The sequence below is a fragment of the Amborella trichopoda genome, chromosome 6 (assembly GCF_054954075.1).
Source record: "Amborella trichopoda isolate Santa Cruz 75 chromosome 6, AtrichopodaSantaCruz75HAP2 v2.0, whole genome shotgun sequence".
Classification (NCBI taxonomy): Eukaryota; Viridiplantae; Streptophyta; class Magnoliopsida; order Amborellales; family Amborellaceae; genus Amborella; species Amborella trichopoda.
Window position 1 is genome coordinate 35,992,007 of NC_142341.1, and position 21,836 is coordinate 36,013,842.

Consider the following 21,836-nt stretch of genomic DNA (forward strand, 5'->3'; position numbering starts at 1 on the left):
GCATCATTATGCCTTTTCATGACTTGACAAACTAAAATTTCAATGTCTTATTATTAGGCACTCTTTTTATGCCTTCTCATGGCATCATCATGCCTTTCCATGGCATGACAAACTAGGACTGCGGTGTCCTATTTTCTTTTTTCAAAAATAATTTTTCCTATAGGCATGGATTTCTCATCATGCGTTTCCATGGCACGATATACCAGGACTTCGGTGTCCTATTTTTCTTTTCTTTCCCCGAAATCATTTTTATTTTTCCTATGCCTACATAGGCATGGATTTCTCATAATGACTACTCATATCCCCCTTACAGAATTTTTTTTTTAAAAAAAAATTATTTTCTAAAAAATTTTGCAAAAATAAGAAATCAAGAGCTCTCCAATTTTGTTTCCCTTGTTTTTTTTTTTTGTTAAATCTCCATCTTCGTTTTCCAAGAACATTACATTTAAAAATTTGTTTTTCTATTTTTTTTTCCTTTTTTTTATTGCAAATCACCTAACATTTTAATCAAAATATCTTTCTTTTCTTTTTTTTTTTTTATCAAGACCCAAACATGTTTTCATTTTAATTTTCCAATACTCATAAAATTCAACTTTAAAAATTGAAATCAATAGTTAAAAAATATTTGGACTACTAGGGTGTGTCATATTGAATAAAGCAGAAAATTAAATAAAGAGATTTAAATTTTTATCACCTTTCACTTGAATTATTGAATAAAGCAAAAAATTAAATAAAGAGATTTAAATTTTTATCACCTTTCACTTGAATTTTGTATCTGACCAAGCTGCATTAAATTTCCACACCTTCTTTGGCAACCAGTGATCTCTTTATCTCTTTTTTGACAACTTGGGCTCTCCAATGCTTATATTTTTTGTAACTTGAGCTCTTCAGGTCAATGCCTAGCTCTTTTTTATTTTTTACAACTTGGGTTCTCCATGCCAATGCCTATCCTTTTCTTTTCACAACCTGGGCTATGATACCATGTTAAAAGGACCCTGATACCATGTTAAAAGTTTTTGGATAAGGCTCTGATACCACTAAGGGTAACTTTTAAAAGCATGCACTCACTCTTGGAGATAATCACATACTCAAGGATTTTTCCAAATATTCATCCACTGGTTACATACAAGTTACATACACTTGTTGCCTTCATAGGTTGCACATATCTACATCCACATGCACAAGTTGTACATATCTCATGACATGATGCCCATATATAGGCGTATAACAGTTATGCAACTACCCACAACTCATAACTCACAAACCTGATTAGATAACTCCAACTACCCATTATATATAAAGTTACGTGATTTGATAACTCCCACAAAGAAACTACCCACTAACACCACATAGAGAGATATAACTACCCACGATCTTAAATACCCCCACATTCCACATTTACTTAGCGAGAGAGAAAAAGATTCCACATCTCCTATTATTCTATTCGGCAACATCTACTTAGAGAGAGAGATAAGAAACACATGCACATGCACCCCACATTTCCTATTATTTTGCATCATCTTCAATACTTCTCCTTGATGCAAAATTTCATTTTTTTTCTTTTAAATTTCTTATTCTTGCTTCTTGTTTCTTCTTACTCTTTTTTTTTGCTTCTTGCTTGGGAGAAAAATGTTTTAAAAAAAGGGAATTAAAAAAAAACCATTTGCTGCAATTTTTTTTTTAAAAAAGACATCAAGAAATACGACAATCGCTACTCCAAAAGCAACTTGAATGAATTTTTTCAAAAGCAAAAAATTGAAAATCCATTTTACAAAATTATCAAGTGGGACGAAACCATAGCTCTATTTTTATCTGTGAGGTAGAAGTCGGAGGAAAATAATTTTTAAGATTCTAAAGGGATACGAAAAAAAAGCCGAACACAGTGCAACATATTTTGCCGCATCGCAATTGGCAAAAATGAAAAAAGTAATTGAAATTAAAGAAGCAAGAAGTAGAAGAAGAAGAAGTAAGAAGAAACAAGAAGCTAGAACAAGAAATAAAAGAAAACATATGAAATTTTGCATCAAGGGAGAGTGTTGAAGACGATGCAAAATAATAGGAAATGTGGGGTGCATGCGTGTGTCTTTCTTATCTCTCTCTCTAAGTAGATATTGCTGAATAATAGGAGATGTGGAGTCGTGTCCTTCTTATCTCTCTCTAAGTAAATGTGGAATGTGAAGGTGGGTAGTTAAGATCGTTGCTAATTATCTCTCTTTATGTGGTGTTAGTGGGTAGTTATTTTGTGAGAGTTATCAGATCACGTAACTTTATAAGTAATAGGTAGTTGGAGTTATCTAATCAGGTTTGTATACGGGCATCATGTCATGAGATATGTGCAACTTGTGCCTGTGGTTGTAGATATCTGCAACTTATAAAAGCAACGGGTGGTTGTATATGCATACTTAAAAAAAAGGCCTCTTAGTGGTATCAGAGCCTTATCCAAAAAACTTTCAACAAATTTTGCCCATAAGTTCATAAGTGTCCATTATTTTGGTCATGACAACCAACTGCATGCTCATAAGTCTCGTCATTATCTTCTTGGACTTTTTGATAAAATCTCAAAAGCATTAGATGTGATGTCCTTTGGCTCCTTTGCGTTATCCTTTGGCACATTGGTGAGGGTTGGAAAGCCACTAGTGGTTTCCTTCACTTTTTTTCTATATACTATTGACAGTGATAACCACTAGTGGTTTGTTTCACCTTTTTTCTATATAGTAGTTATTATCTCCCTTTATTGACCTTCAAACCTCTTCCCCTTCGGGTAATTTCATAGAAATGTCACCATTTAATGCAACTGTGTGGCACTAACCTTGGTAGGGGCCTTTGAAACTAAGCGTGTCGACATAATTCTAGCTTATGGCCTACCCTTCGATACTTAGAACATATAGAGGGTATGAACTCATAAACTATCTCTTTCCTATAATCTTGGTCATTCTTTTCAAGCTAAACTTTCGTCAAACATACAGTATCTAGGTCCATAGCAACACACATCCTTGGTTCAGCCCTTAATCTTAATTTCGTCGGTTTATCCATGAAGATGAGCTTGTCCACACTAGAAGCAATACCAAAGAGCATTTCTGGCTCCCAATACACCATTGGCTACCTTGGCCAACTTAAGCCAAACTGACACAATTTGATGAGGGTGCCTAGTGGGTTGAACCGCGATGGATTCCATTCTTGAAGTACTAAACATTTTTTCGTTGATAAACCATGGCTCCCCTTATGGACAATTTCCATCTCCTCCCTAGAACGAAATCGAAATACCAAGAAAACAGAGAATACCTCAACATCTTGCTCCAGTATCCACATTTTCTTCAACATCTTTTTCATATAGTTCCAATCAGGTGGACGGCCCAAGTAAAACCCCAATAAACAATTTTCCCACCTAGTCCGGCATGACTCAAGTAGCTTCTTTTCAATTTTAACGATTGTTTTTTTTCCATTGATCATTTCAATGGGAAAAGTTTCCATCTCCTCGAGGTAAAAGACTCCATTTTGTACACCTTTGGTTCCAAATACCAGGTTTGATAACTTGCCCAAACCCCAACAGCTATTATTCATAGCCAAGCACCCCTCCTTGGGCATTGGATCCGAAATCAATGATGGAAACTCCTCCCCAATGACACCTTCAACATGAAAACCAAAAGTAAATCCAAAGTCGTTTTTACTCCCAAAGAAACTTCCAGAAAAAGTAGGAACATCGGCCTCTTTACCTTTACCAGAACCAGCAATGAATTGACTTGTGGTATGCTTCGAACCAACCACTAAGGGCGGAAAGTCCTCTCTCACTCGACTCCCAACAATATCTGCAGAAGTAGATCTCGGGCTAGGGCCGGAGCATGAACTATAACTCACAGTGCTAGCATTTTGCAAATCATTAAAAAGAAGAGGGAGGGTGTGTAAGAATATAGCCAAAGAGATTGTCCTTCATAGGCATCATAGAATAACCAGATGTTGAGTCACCGCCATAGCCAGAAACCACACCATAGGCAGCACCAAGGTCCACCTTTGTAGCTAGATCGCCAGATCCAGAACCATCTTGTCCATAACCACGTCCATAACCAGTGGCCTCCTTTGAGTCCTTGGCAGGCATCGCAACACAACCAGATCTAGCAGCACCGATGTCCACCTTCATAGGTAGATCAACAGTACGAGAAGCACATTCATGTCAATGTCCTTCGCAAGCATCACTACATAAACCGATCTAGCATCACTGCCATATCCAGAAACCAAACCACACAGTAGGCAGCATAAGAGTCCACCTTAGTGGCTAGATTTCCAGAACCAGGGACATCAAAGACATCACGGCCAGAACTAGAAACCCCATATCCATCGTGAAGAATAAGATCCATGATCAGCTCAACTTCGACTTCGGCCTTCCCGCAATCTTCAGATCCCGTGAGACGAGAACCATTAACATCCGTATAAGCAAGAACCTGATCACTGCCATTAAAACAACCAGGTCCATCGCCATTATTACCAAGGTTATCACTACCATTAAAAGAGATACGACGAACACCAGATCCAAAGCGCACAGATCTGGTCATAACCTCTAAAGCGCACAGATGGGTCATAACCTCTAAAGTACCACCGCCATAACAATAAGTAAAACTACCATCACAGAAACGGGTGAGAAGTTCCCAAGGATCAGGAGGTTTCCCCTGCATAGGGAGAGGAACACAAGAGAGGGTGAGGAAGCCATAGGATCAGCCATTACCATAGTAGCACGCAGCCATGGTTTCTCTCTGTAACGCAGTTTAAGGAGCAACGATCTTAGCTACATAGTAACGCCGTGGCTTCAAAGAAAGATAATATTTAGAGAGGGAAAAAGTTTATACGAGGTTGCAACCTTATAGGGGGAGTTACATATGTACCTAAAAAATCCATTGGAAAAGTCAGTTTTAATGTTGAAAAATCTTTTAATTGATCATCTCAACATTGAAATGTATTATTATAAAAAAAAGAAGATTTTAAGTCTAAAAAGTAATGCATTTTAAAACATATCATCTACACTGTCTATTTTTAATATTTTTATATATTTATAGATCTACTTTTAACCATTTTTTAAATTTAAAATTTTATAATTAAATATAAAAATAGATTTTGAAATAATCTTAAAAACATTTTACAACAAAATTATATACCATTATAAAATTTGAAAACGCACCTTACGTCGACAACTATGGATGCATCCGTATGCCACCTGCACACTATCTAAAATAAAGATAAAATTGCTCATCTTTCCACCGACTATAGAGTGAGAGAGGAGAAAAATAAAAGATGAATCAAGAGTTCTTCCTCTTTTCTTTTGTACTCTTCCTCAGCTTTAAGGATCAAGCCCTTCATAAGGTAAGCTTTAAGTTATTGTTTATCGTACTCTAAATGTTCACTTTTATAACTAAAATTTGAATAAAGGCATTGCTAGGTTTTCTGTATATTAAGATTAACTATTATCCGTATTTTATTTTTTTTGGGTGTATGTTTGACTGCCAGCATATATTGAAAGAGACAATAGTTTTTCCCCTCTAAATTATCTGATCTTAGTCTCCAACCAAACCCGACTGAGTTTTTCACCTCAACTTTTACTTTTGGCTTCTCCTTTCTTGAGAGACCACATAAGTAATTCACCTCAACCCTTATTTTTGGCTTCTCCTTTCTTGAGAGACCACATCTTTAATTGCCTTTAAGTGATATTCTCCCCCACAATTACAGAATCGTCAGATCAAGTGGGAGAAAATCTCAGCCTCAGGATTCTTAATTGCCTTTAAGCAAGATTCTCCCACACAATTACATAGTCATCGATCAAGTGAGGGAAAATCTCAGCCTCATGATTGTCGATTGGAGGCTAGAAGCCTCAAAACCCAATATCATCCCCTGTTTCTTCACCATTTCAGTCTTCGGATTGAAGGTCAAATTAGACTAGAAGCTTGCAAATCCACTAATTTCATCAAATTCAAAGAGTAGGGACTTTTCTTTGTACCACCTCTATTGCAAACCCACTAATTCCTTCAAATTCAAAGTGTAGGGACTTCTCACTGTACCACCTTTGTTGCTGCCTTATGAGCACCATGTATCTTTTCCCTTGGCTTCAATGCCCCTTCAAAGACCCTACTTTGTCTCTCCAACCATGTTTTGAAACTCATTACTGCGCATCTGCCCTAATTGATATTCTCCCTGCCTTTCTTGATAAGATATTTACCTAACCAATACTCCTTTCTTAAGGCTTAATTAATACAAGAAACGTCCAGTGGGGGAATGTTTTTAGCACACACATGACCAAAATAGGCCATCTCAAAGCTTAGAATATCCGATAGGGGATTTAAACGGCCTTTAAAATGGGTCGTGCTAAAGCTTAAACTTATCCAAGACAACTATAATGTTGGTCTTGTAAAAGCTTGGCATCTGGGTCACTTTATTTTGCATCCGCCATTAAAGCTCAGAGCTCAAGCTTCAACAAAGATAGAAAAAGAACATATGAGCTTAAGAGTGAAACCCTAATGTTTATAGAGAGAGAGGTTGGGTTGCTTTCTCTTGCGATTCACCATGCTTTCTTTGGTGATCTACCATGAGAGAGACAGATTGAGATTGAGAGGGCTATCCACCATGAGAGAGAGATATTGAGATTGCGAGAGAGAAAGGGAAGGAGAGGTGGGTATTTTTGTTGAGAGGAGAGAAGAAGGGGAAGGTGAAGGGACAAAAGAGGGAGATGAGTGGAAGAAAGAGGGAGAGAGACAATAATTTTAAGAGTAGAAATCAAATCCCGTAAAATTCATTTACAAGTAGAATATTTGGAGATTCATATATTTCGAAGTTATCTTAATATTAAAAAAAAAAAGAAGTAAGTATTTATTTGAATATTAGAAGTTATGATTTGACCCTATCAAACAAAGTATGTAAACTTATATGACTAAATTACATAAGATTGGGAAAAGGGCTCCAGTCGTGGTGGTAGCACCCCATACATAAGTCATCGCATTGTGGTTTCTGTTCCGATTGACACCACCTTAATAACACCTTAAAAAATCGGACTCTTAAACTACTTGAAAAAAAGGGCAGGGACTTGTATTTCCCACTAAAAATATTCTATATTATCCTAAAATATTAAAATACGACGGTGCATCAAATGAACCCTAAATGAAACAAGAGTTCTTCCTCTTTTCTTTTCTACTCCTCCTCAACTATAAGGATCAGGCCGGTCCAAAGGTAAGCTTTTAAGTACTGCGTTATTTATTGTGCTCTAAATGTTCACTTTTATAACTATTGTGACAAATATGCTATTTGAATTTCTCTTATTTTATGTTAAAACCCTCAGCTTTTATTTTAAATATTATCCCTGTATTTGTTCTCTCTCAAGATATATACGTTACATATTTACTGGCCATTTTTTGTCCATGTTCGTATGACTCAGCATCTAACCTGACATATTGCCCAATATTAACTTTTTTCAAATAAATTTTTAATATAAAATTTTACAACAATTAAAGAAATATTTAAATTATTTTATTTGTATTTCAAATATGATTATTTATTAATATTTCTATCCATTATTTCTCCACGTTCCAATATTTGTAATTTTCTATCTATAAAATATTTTAATTTTTTTTTTTGAATATATTGTTTCAATAGAACTCTTGGTTTTAAAAAATTATAATCATGAAATTTATATTAATACAATGAAATTTCATTAATAATCCATATCCCTATATTTGTAAGAAATATTGAAGTATAAATATTGTACTTAGCAAAATCTTAATGATCTAAAAAAGCAACCATATTTTCATCCTCTTTAATCACTTTAAAAAATTTATAAATATTAATTAGGAAAAATTACATAAATATTTGTTTTAATTTTCATTATTACTGATATATCTGTTTTTTTGGACTTCATAATAATTTTTTTAAAAAAAAGATGAAACTATCTATTTTCGGTTTTTCAAAAACTGAAATCAAACCAATTTCGGTTTTTGAAAAACTTATTAACAAGACAATTTTAAATTTTCGGTTTTTCAACAATTGAAAATTTTTTCCTCTCTGCGCGATGGCCAAACGAGGTCTCAACCCGAACCTCTAATGGCTTCCCCTCTCTCTCACGCTCCATTCTTATACCTCTCTCTCCTCCATTAATGACACCAACCATCGAACTCGTGCCCTTCCTCAGCGACCATCAAACTTTTTATCGCAACGATCCTCTCTTAGCCTGGTTCAAATGCGAATTGGTAGCTGCAAAATTTTATTATAGACCTTCTATGCTCTCACCTTCGATTGGTTTCGATAGGCCCCTCCCAATATGACTCAGTTTTGGCTTGAATATGACTCAGTTTTGGCTTGTATACAACAGAAGAGAATAGTAAGCTTCGCTCGGGTGAAACTTACCAAAAAAATGCTCGGTGAAAAGGAGAGAGTTGTATACAGCGGAGAATGGCTTGGTGAAGGGGGAGAGAAAGTTGTATACAGAGGAGCATGGAAAGCTTCGTTGGGTGAAACTTACCCAAAAAAAATGCTCGGTGAAGGGGAGAGAGAGTTATAGGAGAATGGAAAGCTTCGTTGGGGTCAAATTTACCAAAAAAATAAAAATAAAAATAAAAAATAAAACGTTCGGTGAAGAGGGGAGAGAGAGTTGTATACATAGGAGAAGCTTCGCTGAGGTGAAACGTACCCAACGCTCGGTGAAAGGGAGAGAGAGCGTTAAAAAAAAACCATTTTTACATGTGTGATATAGGCAGAGAATACCCCTGAGGACCCACACGAGAGAAAAAAAATTTGGGTTCTTCAACTACCAAAATTTAAAAATTTTAGGTTTTTCAAAAACTGAAATTGGTTTGATTTCAGTTTTTGAAAAACCGAAAATAGGTAGTTTCGTTTTTTTTAAAAAATTGTTTTGAAGTCCAAAAAAACAGACATATCAGTAATAACAAAAAGTATTCGGTATTTTGATAATAACGAAAACTAAAACGGATATTTATTTAATTTTTTATTTTTTTATTTTGATGATTTAAAATTTTTGATGACTAACTTACTAAGAGAAATATTAAAATTATTTTATTTGCATTTCAAATATGATTCTTTAAATTCCTAACCATTATTTTCCCATGTTCCAATATTTGAGATTTTCTATTTACAAAAAATTTTAAAATTTTTTATTTCTAAATATATTGTTTTAATAGAAATCATGTTTTTAAAAAATTCATAATTTTGAAATTCATTATAATGTAATGAAATTTCATTGCTAATCGATTTCCCTATATAAGCAGTATACTTCAGCAGAATCTTAATGATCTAAAAAAGTAACCATGTTTTCTTCCTCTTTAATCACTTCAAAAATTTATAATTTTTAATCTAATTTTTAATCTAATTTTTATGCTTTAAAATATTTCATAACTAATTTATGAAACTTCTATAAATTATATTTGATTTGGATCTTTTAAACTTTAAAAATGAAACATTTGTATGTTTTCATGCTTCTTAAAATTGTTTAACATAAATGTCATTTTAATAAATAACTCATTCAACCAAGTGTGTCAATTCATCTTTATTTCCTCAGCTTGGGATTTGAGGATTTCAAATTTATGCTTCCTTTCAAAGATATTTAGAATTGTAACAACAATACAAATTGAGATAAATATTAAAGACTAAATTGTAACAATAATATAATTGTAATGAAAGGTGAATTTTTTGTTTGTGAATTGTTCGTCACTATTGTACCTCTCACGTATTCGTTCCTCTAATCTTTGTTATTTGTCCTCATATAATCATAGAGAAGTAGAAGCCTATAAAAAAATGCCCACAAGTGTGACGGGTAAAAAAAAAAAAAAATTACGTCAATTTGCTCATTCCTTTATTTTTCTCCCATAAAAAAAAAGGGAAAAGTTTATATAGAACCTAGGCTCTAAACAATCAAATTAGAGTGTACATCAAAAATTTCACTAGAATGGGTTGTTTTGATGCCTAAATTTCCTCAAATTGATCATCTCGACATCAAGATGCATGGACTTGAGACAAAAATAGATTTTAAGTTTTGAAAAGAGTGCATCTTGTAACGCATTTTTGGACCGTCAATTTCTAAGTTATTCAAGTTTTCATAGATATGCTTGATTTACACTTATTTTTAAGCTTTAAATTTTATAATTAAAGATGAATAATATTTTAAGCCTAGTCAGAAATTTCTAATATTGAAACCACATTTCTCAACACTATTTGAAGCTGGGCTCCAATTTGATTGTTTAGATCCTCGGCTCTATACAATTTGCACCCTAAAAAAAAAGAAACTTTTTCTTTTCCTTTCAAGTCTTCATGAAACCATTAGAGGACTATGTGATAGAAATATCAAAGTTTTACATAGAGAAAACTCCAGACTTTATTGATATAATTTCAAAGTCTTGGCAAGCCAGAGTAGGGGGCACACCTATGTTTCTTTTTGTTACAAAGCTGAAAAGATTGATGAGGGTTTTGCGTGCTTGGAACAAGGAAATGTTTGGTCATGCGAGTGACTGTATCTCAATAGTTTGGCAGAAGTTATCCGCTATACATGATGATTTGTAGAGTGATCCTTCCAATGAAAATTTGATGATAGAAGAAAAGGAACATACTACAAAATTACAGCAATTATTAGGCCATGAAGAGCGTATTTGGAAACAAAAGTAGAGGCAAAATTGGCTAAAGGATGGGGATTCTAATACAAGATTTTTCCATCTATCTACTATAATCAGGAAGATAAGTGATCCTATTATTTCTCTCAATGATCAGAATGGGGTTTCTTTGGTTTCTGAAGTAGATATTTATAATCACATTATAGGGTTCTTTGAAGGTCTTCTTGCCCAGGAAAGGGATGTTAATACTCATGTGGCTGAACAACTTTTACCACCTTCTCTGCTAAGCACTCCTCAGCAGGAGAAGTTGGTTGAGGATGTTACTATGGAGGAGATAAAGGATTGTATCTGGGGCATGAAATGTGAAAGTGCTCCGGGGCTTGATGGCTTCACGGTGGAATTCTATAAATTTGGGTGTGAAGTGCTTAGGAAGGATTTTTTTCTTGCTCTTAATGACTTCTTTAAGAAAGGTAAATTTCTTAAACAAATCAATTCTACCTTTATCGATCTCATTCCTAACGTAGCCACCCCTACTGTTATGAAGGATTTTTGCCCAATTGATTTATGCAATGTATTGTATTAAATTATTAGCAAAATCATTTCCAATCGTTTACGGGTAGTACTCAAAGATTTGATTGATCGTAGACAAGCTGCTTTTCTGAGAGGTAGATTGATTACAGATAACATTCTTATGGCAAATGAACTCACATCTATATGCAACAGATATTCCAAAAGGCCCAAAATGTGTTTGCAGCTAGATTTGAGTAGTGCTTATGATAGAGTATCTTGGTCCTTTGTTATTGCACCTATGAATGCTTTGGAATTTCCAGATATTTTTATATCTTGGGTTCGTCTATGCATATCTTCTCCTTCTTTCTCTGTGTTACACAATGGATCTCCTAAAGGTGATTTTAGGAGAAAATGAGGTCTTAGACATGGGGACCCTTTATCTCCGTATCTTTTCTTATTGGTAATGGAATTTTTTAGTAGGCAATTGGATTATATTACTGAGCAGGGTATGGTTCCTCAGGCTTTTCCTTCAATGATACTTCTATTGCTACTATTGTGCTATTAAATTAGTTCTCTCCATGTTTGGGGCAATTACAAGTCAGAAATTTAATATTGCAAAAACCAAAGCCTTCTTTTTTGGCGTTTCATCGCATAATAAATTATTGATTCTAAAGGAGCTTGGCTTTGGTGAAAGATCTCTCCCAGTGCCCTATCTAGGATTGCCTCTATTTCACGGCCATTTGAAATATAATCAATGTCATAGATTGGTTGGCAAATTTTTAGAAGGATAAGCTCTTGGCAGGCTTTAACTTTATCTTATACAGAACTTCTTCAGTTGTTGAAATCAATTCTTTGTGCCTCATCTATTTTTTGGATTCTTTCATTTATCCTACCAAAACGAACATGTCGTATGATTGAATGGCTGCAGAGAAATTTTCTATGGGCAGACATAGTGGAGAAAAAAGGAGTGCATCTTGTTAAATGGAAAACAGTCTATTTACCTCAGGCTGAAGGGGGACTAGGAGTTCATGCATTAATAGATTTCAATATTATAGGGATGATGAAATTCGGCTGAAGAATTTTGGCGGATCCTTCATCTCTATTTGGTCGATTCTTTAAGCATCGTTATTTCATGAATTCTTCCATACGGGAAACCAAATATAAAAGTTATTCATCTTATGCTTGGAAGCATATTTGGCTTGGATTATCTCATTTGAAATATAATGTTCGATAGGTTATTGGAGATGGTCGGTTTGTGGATTTTTGGGCAGATCCATGGTTATCAGAAAGGTCAATATGGGACTCTTATGGTACGACTGTTCATCAAGACCTTGAGTTTGCTATGCCAAAGGTCTCTGATTATATTGGAGGCCATCTTCAGTCTTCGGTCCTATCCACCTCTAGTTTTTTAATAGCCGCATAGGGATTTTCTAGTATAGATTCATTCTGCGAGTGGATTATTTTCAACTAAAGAAGCTTGGGAATTTATTCGAAACAAGGGCACCTCTCAGCTGATTTTCAGAACCTTGTAGTCATCAAAATTTCATCCCCGAGCAAAATGGTTCTCTTGGTTAGCACGTCACTATCGGTTACCCACTTTTTCTCTCCTGCAGCAGTGGGGGATAGCCAGTCTCTTCCTTTATGTCCGTTTTGTAAAAACAGTGATGATAGTCTTTGTCTTCTACTGTTCCTTTGTGATTTCTCAAAGGCTGTATGGAGATCTCTTGCATGGCGTTGTGGTAAACCGTTTATTTTGGGCTCTTCTATTCCTAATATGTTGAGAAGTTAGTTGTCTTTTAGATTCAAATCCAATGGTTTGTTCAATATTTGAACTTCTTATTCTTCATAACTATTTGGTTTTTATGGGCGGAGCACAATCAAATAGTTTTCCAATCAAGATTAGTCATGAGGGAACAATTGTTTCGACAAATCATTTCTCATGTTTAGGAGTTAATTGATGTTAAAGCATGGGCATTTCATGTCTCAAAAAAAGCAATCATTGATAATATGCAGTTCAAATGGCAACAACAGATGGATCAGTTGGTTATCCTGGTGGCGTGGTCATTTCCTAGCCCAAATCATTTCAAGTTAAACATTGATAGAGCCTCCTTGCATAACCGAGGTCGAGCAGGTGGGGGCGTGTAATTAGATATTGTGATGGTGCTTTTATTGCAGCATTCTCAAAACCCTTTGGAATCGCTTCTAATAATTATGCAAAATTCTTTGCTCTGGAAGAAGGTATGGTGTTAGCCCTTCAGCTAGAGTGTTTTCCTCTCCAAATTGAAAGTGACTCGCTTTTACTCGTCAATGTTATTCATGAACACTATCGATCTCCTTGAAAGTTATATACGTTTGCTGCAAATTGTAAACAAAGTCTTTCTAATCGTGGGTAGTCCATCTTCCACATATTTTGTGAGGCCAACATAGTGGCTGACATTCTAGCAAAGAGGGCCACATCTCTTTTACAAGCCAGTGTCTGGCGTCCACATTCGCCGAACTTCATTTCCCTTGCTTTACTTCATGATTTGTTACAGGTGTCATGCTCTAAGGTTGTAAAGAAATGAGCTGTAAACATCTTCATTTTAAAATATTAATAAAAAACAAGTAGGGGACCTTCTCCCCCACTGACTTACCCTAAAAACAAAACCACAGAAAGGCAAGTCCCCAGTAACTATACCTCAATCAAACCATGACCAGCGTATCCTCTATGCTTCCCCTACAACATAGAAGTTCTATCCTTCCCCTACCATCCAGCCGTTCAATTTTGATCAAGAGAGCCACTCACCTTTTAATCTTAGATCCGACGTCTCAAAGTATTTTATTTTTAGTTTGTTTATACAAATTATATGAATATGAAATTTGGTACATATCATCTTCTTATAAAAAATATTAAAAATAATTTTTTGGTAAAATATAATGACCAAAATACCCCTTGAATATTTCAAGGGTATTTTGGTCCTTTTATTTAATTGAAAATATGTTTTTATATTTTTTTGCAAGTGCGAGTTTAATAGAGGAATGGATGTCCAAAATTTAGTGACAAAATAGTTTATAGAAAAAACATTAAAAATAAAATAGTATAGAGACGTGACATTGTGATTAAGACAATCTTAGCCCTCCATTCAGAATGGACGGTTGGATAAGGGGGAGGATAGAACTTCTATGCTGTAAGGGAAGCATAGAAAGTTTGCCCTATATTTATTATGTATTTTTATAGCAATTTATGGTACTATGATTAGAATTTGTTTTTAGGCACTTCAATGGTGTTATTAATTATATATTATTTTAGATCTTTTAAAATCTATCAGATATTTTTATGATCGCTTAAGACAGAATTAAGGGGTGGACACATGGTAAAAGAATAAAAAGAAACTCTATTATGAGAGAAGAGAGAGGTTATCTATCCTAGACATTGTAGGAAATTAGGTCAAACTGTACAATTTATTTCCTATATTGCATGAGGAAGATAGAGATTTTTTTATATATTTATTTCCTATATTGTGGAAGGGAGATGGAGGTAGAGTTACTTGGGAGGGGAGAGAAGGACTTTCTTTTTTAAAACCCCTAAAATCTTTAGTACCTTCTAAATAGGATAGGTGGAGATTCTTAAAAATAATGCTTAAGAGATTGGGAGAGATAGGTAAGGGTGTTTGAGAGAGAGTTACATGTTAGAGATTATTAAGCGACAGTTAAGGGGTGGATACATGGCAAAAGAATAAGAAAGGGCCCTATCATGAGAGAGGAGAGAAGTTACCTATCCTAAATATTGTAGGAGTTTAGGCCAAACTGTACACTTTATTTCCTATATTGTGCGAGGGAGATAGAGTTACAAGGGAGGAGGGAGAATGACTTTCTTCTCTAAAACCCCTAAAATCTTTGGTGCTTTTTTAATAAGATAGGAGGAGATTCTTAAAAATAAAGCCTTAAGAGATAGGAAGAGATATGTAAGGGCGTATTTTAAATTATATTACATAGACCCATTTATATATATTACAGGAATGTTGAGTCATTTTTGTATATTTAAATTTAAATATTTGATAATTTATTCATGCAATTAAAACATTCATTTTTTATTTTCTAGGTTCATGATAAGTTTTGGCAAAGTTTTACATTGGCTAGCTACTTGACACAACCTAGCTCCTCAACACGGGCATGAAACAACTTATGGGAAACTTTAAGATTTATGTAGCCAACCTCAATTACTTGGGAAATGGCTATGACAATGATAAGTTTTTATCAATGCTCTCAATGATTACCCTTGGCAACTCTTGCAGTTTTGATTATATCTAATACGGTTTTCTAATGAATAATTATTTTTCAAAGAATTTGCATGCATATCTAATAAGATTTTAAATGTGGAGAGAGAAAAACCAAGTTGGAAGACAAAGGGTGAGAGACCGTATAAAAAGAGAGAGAGAAAGGCTAGGGTAACTAAAATAGAGAGAGAGAGGCTATATTGAAAACTTGAAGAGAGAGAAAGAGAGGCCATAAAAAGAAGAGCTTGCATGTATATTTATTGTAGGATCATCTCCAAAAAGTTTGAATGCATATCTAATATGGTTTTAAATATGGATAGAGAGAGTTAGGCCACAAAACTTTGCATGTATATCAAATGTAGTTTTAAATATGGAGAGAGAGTGAGAGGACATAAAAAGAGGTGTTTATATACACATCTCATAAAAAAATAAAGAAAATAGATAACAACTTGTTAAAAAAAAGGACCCTTGTCAACAAAATAAGCAAGGTTGGGTAATGGGATATGTTTTCTCTCTAATGTTTTTATCTCTATTGATAATTTCTTATCATATATTTATTAAAAAGGAAATAAACTTACTAATTTCTTTCCCTAACCTGATTTTGCGGTTCATATATTAGGGTATCAAATATCACGTGGACTTTTTACTTGCAGAAAAAGTTTGGAAGCCATGAAGAGATAGATATTAGGCAATATGGAGTAGATGGATTTATTTCCTTAGAAAGATATTCTTTTAAAAAAAGATGTACAATATCACCCATTTAGATCCTCTCCTTAATTCTCTCTCCATCTATCTCATCTCCATATCTATTTTCTAACTCTATCTTCATCATCTAAATTTTAAAAACAAATTAGTCTATCCCAAAAATTGTGTGATTGGGTATAGAAGTTCTCTCTCTCTCTCTCAAATATGGTTTCTAAAAAAATCTCATGTTCATCAAAAATTAAGAAAAGATATGTAAGATACAAAATACAATTTATGTCATATGTAATTTTTAAAAAATGGAACACATCTAAAGCTCCTAAAAATCTAATCGAAAGCTCTTAGAATTTGGGATTTATCTTGCTTTTTATTAACTTAGATAATGATCAATTTTATAGATTACTACCAAATATGATATCATCTCTCTACAATGTCGAGATACAAAATATGGTATACACTACCTCTTTCTAAGGAAACATAAGGAAACAATTCATACGCCCTCTCTCTATATCTCTCTCTCTCAATATAATGGGAGAGGTCTCCCACGCCTCTCTCAACCACGCCTCTTTACACATCTCAATTTATATTCTACTATACATCATGTAATTTCTACCCATCTACTATGTTACATCCAAGAAAGGTCTTCCATGTTGATATGTCAAGTCTTTCTTGTTGATAGGCCTCCAAGAAAGGTCTTCCTTGTTGATAGGCCAAGTCTTCCTTGTTGATAGGCCTCTTCCATGTTGATAGGCCTTTTTGTTTATTTTGCTATTGTCTGTTTACCTATTCTCTTGGAATGTAACCGTAGCATTTCCAACCTATTTTGGAGGCTTGAGAATAATAAAATGCGTGTGGATTATTATCTTACACTTCTGTGTAAATCTTGGAGGTACAGGTTCCCTCAAGTGCGTTCTTATTCCCCTTGGCCAAGCATTTAGACCCAAGTCAGAGCCTGACAATGAAGCAACGAGTGGAGCAAATAGAGAAGACAATAGAGTCACTCTCAACCGGCCAAAAGGATGCTTTGAACCAAATAACTGAGATGCTTAACAAGCTTAGTGCTCGTGTGGATCTAGTAGCAAATCAATCTGTTGAGGTTGCTGAAAATTCTGCAACCCACAAGCATGGACGTCTAGGCAGCTTCCAGCATGTTGGCTCCACAAGCTCCTATGCACCTAGACCCATGAAGTTAGATTTTCCCCTCTTTGATGGTGGAAAAGACCAAACCAGCTGGTTGTGTAGGACCGAACTGTTCTTCTAACTTCATGAGACAGCAGCGGCTAATCATGTCCCCTTGACATCCTTCCATCTTGAGGGCGATGCACAATTGTAGTATCAATTTGCTGAAACAAGAGATGATTTCCATCTCTTGGGATGAATTCAAGGACGGGCTTCTCTCCAGGTACGGTCCAAATCTGTTCTATGATTTTTTCGGAGAACTCACAGAGCTGCAGCAAATAGGGACTGTGCAAGACTACCAAACCAGTTTTGAAAAGTTGCTTGCCAAGGCCGGACCTCTACCTCAAACACGGCAGGTGAGTTGTTTCATTAGTGGTTTACAGGATACAATTCGCACTGATGTCCAAGCCAACAAGCCCACTACTCTGTCATCAGCTATTGGGTTGGCACGTCTATACAAATCAAGAGACCTCTCACACCGAAAGGCAACTCCACCTGTCCCAAAGGCTGGCTATCAACCTCGCAATACAACTACCACGAGCTCATCCACGATCCCAGTGAAGAGGATGACGCTTGAGGAGTTGAATGAGCAAAGACGAAAGGGGCTATGTTTTAGATGCAATGAAATGTTTGGGCCGGGGCATCGCTGCAAGAAGTTGTTCCTAATTCAGGCAACCCTAGAGGAGCGATGAAGATGTGGAAATGGAAGTAGAAGATAATACTGGAGGGCAAGATGATGACGTACCGGAGATATCTTTGTATGCAATTGCTGGAACACGCGCACCAGAAACAATGCGAGTTAATGGAAATCTGCATCTCGAGGCAGTCACTGCACTCATTGATTCTGGAAGCACTCACAAAGTTGTGAGTGGAACATTGGCAAAAAGGGTGGGATTAAAACCTATCTCAAGTGGCAGACTGGAAGTGATAGTGGCTTCAAGGGAGAGACTGACTAGCCCAGGTTAATGTTCTCAAATTCAATTAAATTTACAAGGAGTTACTATATTTGTAGATTTTTATTTATTACGACTGAAGGGCTATGATGTTGTTGTAGGGACTCAGTGGTTGAGAACACTGGGACCCATTGTGTGGGATTTTTCCAAACTATGGATGGAGTTTAGTGTGGGTGAAAAGAAAGTGATACTACATGGCTTATCAATTCCAGAAACTAAGGTTGTTAGCGACCTACAATTGCAACATGCAGCTAGGAAGAAAAAAGTAGGAATCTTGCTAGAATTGTTTTCAATAAGGGTTCCCCAAGCACAACCAGCTTGTCCTCTTATACCCACACAAGGGCAGCAGCTTCTTAATGAGTATAAGGAGGTGTTGGCTGAGCCCAAGGGCCTTTCTCCCAAGCGTACACAAGACCACAAGATCCCACTACAACATGGACCAGGACTTGTTTCTGTCAAGCCATATTGGTATCCTTAATTTCAGAAAACATAAATAGAGAAATCAGTGGCTGAGATGCTCTCTTATGGTGTGATTCGACTAAGTAACAGTATTTACTCTTCCCCTGTTATCTTGGTGAAGAAACATGACGGATCTTCGCGAATGTGTATTGATTACAGAGCCTTCAATCGAATCACAATAAAAAACAAGTTCTCCATCCCTGTGATCGATGAACTTTTAGATGAATTGAATGGTGCACAGTTCTTTTCAAAGATAGATCGTTGTTCCAGTTATCATCAAATATGGGTGAAGTGACATGGAAAAGACTGTTTTTCAAACTCACCAAGTCCACTACGAGTTCTTGGTAATGCCCTCAGCATCACCAACGCAACTTCATCTTTTCAAGCTCTTATGAAAGAAGTGTTCAAGATTTATTTGAGAAAATTCGTTTTAGTTTTCTTTGATGACATCTTAATCTACAACAAATCATGGGCTAAACATATGAAACATTTAGAGAGTGTATTTTCAGTTTTGAAGACTAACCAGTTATACGTAAAGCTAGAAAAATGTCAGTTTGGTCAAAGGGAAGTTAAGTACCTAGGCCGTATAATTTAAAGGGCAGGTGTGGCTGTAGATCCAGAAAAAATTCAAGCAATGTTGAGCTGGCCTAAACCTCAATCATCTAAATCTCTACGAGGGTTTTTGGGATTATCTAGCTATTATCATAAATTTATTCAAAATTATGGTAAGATAGCTGGTCCTCTCACAAGATGTTGAAAAAAGACTCCTTCCAATGGAGTCCATCAGTTGATGAGGCATTTGAAAGACTCAAGGAAGCTATGACATGTGTGCCGGACTTGGCCCTACCTGATTTTATCAAGAAATTCATTATAGAGTGCGATGCCTCCAGATCAGGAATTGGTGTTGTTTTGATGCAAGAAAGACCTATTGCTTTTTATAGTCATGCTCTCTAAAGGAAGCATCTGTTAATGTCTGCCTATGGAAAGGAGATCTTAGCTCGTCTTGCCAGTTCGAAAATGGCAGCCTTATTTGCTAGGCACTCAATTCATTGTACACACAGACCACCAAAGCCTTAAGCATCTGTGGGCTAAAACAATTACAACAGTTGCTTAGCAAAGGTGGCTTTACAAACTGATAGGATTTGATTTTGTTGTTCAGTACAAAAGAGGACAGGAAAATACAGTTGCTGACGCCCTCTCTCTCAAGGAGAAACGAAAGGAAGATAATTTAGGAGAGTTTGGTGCTATCTCTCAGCCACTACCTACTGGGTTGATGCATTGAAGGAAGAAATATAAAACAATTCATCTCTCCAGCAGCTGGTACAGTTGGTTAAGGAAGGAAAAGACATGGGCCCATGGAGATTTCGAGGTAGTATCTTCTTTTTCAAAGATAAGATTTATCTAGCAGAAAACTCACTTTTCATTACAGATATAATTAAGCAATTCCACGGTAGCACGCATGAAGGTTTCCATAAAACTCTCCACCAAATCTGATCTAACTTCTACTGGAAAGGAATGAGAAAGAGAACTAAGGAATTTATTAAGAACTGTGATACTTGCCAACGACACAAATAAGCAGCTCGCACCAGCAGGCCTTCTACAACTGCTCCCTATACTGAGCCAAATATGGGAGAATATAGCCATGGACTTCATCGATAGGTTGCCACTTTCCAAAGGTAAATCCACTATTTTCGTCGTTGTAGACCGGCTCTCAAAATATGCACATGTCATTACGATTTCTCATCCATACACTGCTGTTGGGGTCGCTCAAGTCTTCTTCAATCACATTTTTCGATTGCATAGAATGCCTTGTTCTATTGTATGTGACAGGGACCCAACTTTCACAATCGTATTTTGGAAAGAGCTATTTCAGTTAAATGGCACATCCTTCAACTTCAGCTCTGCTTACCAACCCCAAACAAATGGTCAAAGTGAGGTCGTAAATCTCACATTGGAAATGTATCTCAAATGTTCCAGGAGCTCTCAACTTAAGAATTGGGCTAAGTGGTTAACATGGGCAGAATTTTGCTATAACACAAGTTGCCATACGGCAATTGGTCGAACACCCTTCAAAGTGGTCTATGGGCGGTCCCCTCCCTCTCTCTTAGCTTATATCCCGGGAACAACAAGGGTGCGGCCGTAGAGAAAGAGCTGATGGAAAGAGACACAGCTATCAAAGAAATCTGTGTGAAAATTAGGGAACCCCAAGCAAGAATGAAAACATTTTATGACTCCAAGCATAGAGAAAGGGAACTTTCAGTTCGAGATATGGTGTATTTGAAGCTGCAGCCGTATAGGCAGCTCTCTGTGTCCAAGAGGAAGAACTTTAAATTATCAGCAAGGTATTATAGCCCCTTCAATGTTCTTCAATGTTCTACAATGCATAGGGGCATTGGCTTATAAATTAGAATTGCCGATTGGTTCACGCATTCATCCAATATTCCTTGTCTCACTCCTCAAGAAAAAGATAGTAGATAATATCAGTATTCAACCATAGCTACCTATGGTAAGTGTTGATAAGATTGTTCCAACAGCACAAGTTGTTCTTGATCGAACGGGTTTGGAGGAAGAAGCATGAAGTTCTGATCCATTGGCAAGGGTCGTCCCTAGCGGATGCAACTTGGGAAGATAGGGAGATTATCAAAGAACAATTTCCAAATATGAGGACAAGGGTGAAATTTAAGGGGGAGGGGGATTTTTACAGCCAAGAAACGTCTTCCGTGTTGATAGGTCAAGTCTTCCTTGTTGTTAGCCTCCAAGAAATGTCTTCCTTGTTGATGGGCAAGTCTTCCTTGTTGATAGACCTCTTCCTAGGCCTTTTGTTTTTTTGGTTATTATCTGTTTACCTATTCTCTTGGAATGTAACCATAGCATTTCCTAATTTGTTCGAGTGTGTGTTCTCTTGAAATGTAATCGTTGTACTACAGCCTATTTAAGAGGCTTGAGAATAATAAAATAGGTGTGGATTATTATCTTACACTTTTGTGTAAATCTTGGAGGTACAGATTCTCTCGAAGTAACCTACTACGTTCTTATTCCTCTTGGGCTAGCATTTAAACCCAAGATAGGGAAGGAAAAGCAAATGGAATACAGCTTGGTTGTACCATACTACAAGATACTTAGTTAGACTTTAATTGATTATATCTCTCTATAATTTAGACTTTAATTGATTATAGTTAGACTTTAATTGA

The 21,836-nt window shown here is 35.9% G+C and overlaps 2 long non-coding RNA genes across 2 annotated transcripts; both read right to left on the reverse strand.

Annotated features, from left to right (window-relative positions):
• Positions 1–2,353: 2,353 nt before the first annotated feature.
• On the reverse strand, positions 2,354–4,876 carry LOC148781724 (uncharacterized). The gene is made up of 2 exons (XR_016056999.1): positions 3,714–4,876; positions 2,354–3,626 (listed from the first exon to the last, which is right to left on the reverse strand). It is a non-coding gene; the product is annotated as an uncharacterized LOC148781724 (long non-coding RNA).
• A 10,976-nt stretch (positions 4,877–15,852) lies between these two features.
• LOC148781725 (uncharacterized) lies at positions 15,853–21,630 on the reverse strand. The gene is made up of 2 exons (XR_016057000.1): positions 17,979–21,630; positions 15,853–17,879 (listed from the first exon to the last, which is right to left on the reverse strand). It is a non-coding gene; the product is annotated as an uncharacterized LOC148781725 (long non-coding RNA).
• Positions 21,631–21,836: the final 206 nt, after the last annotated feature.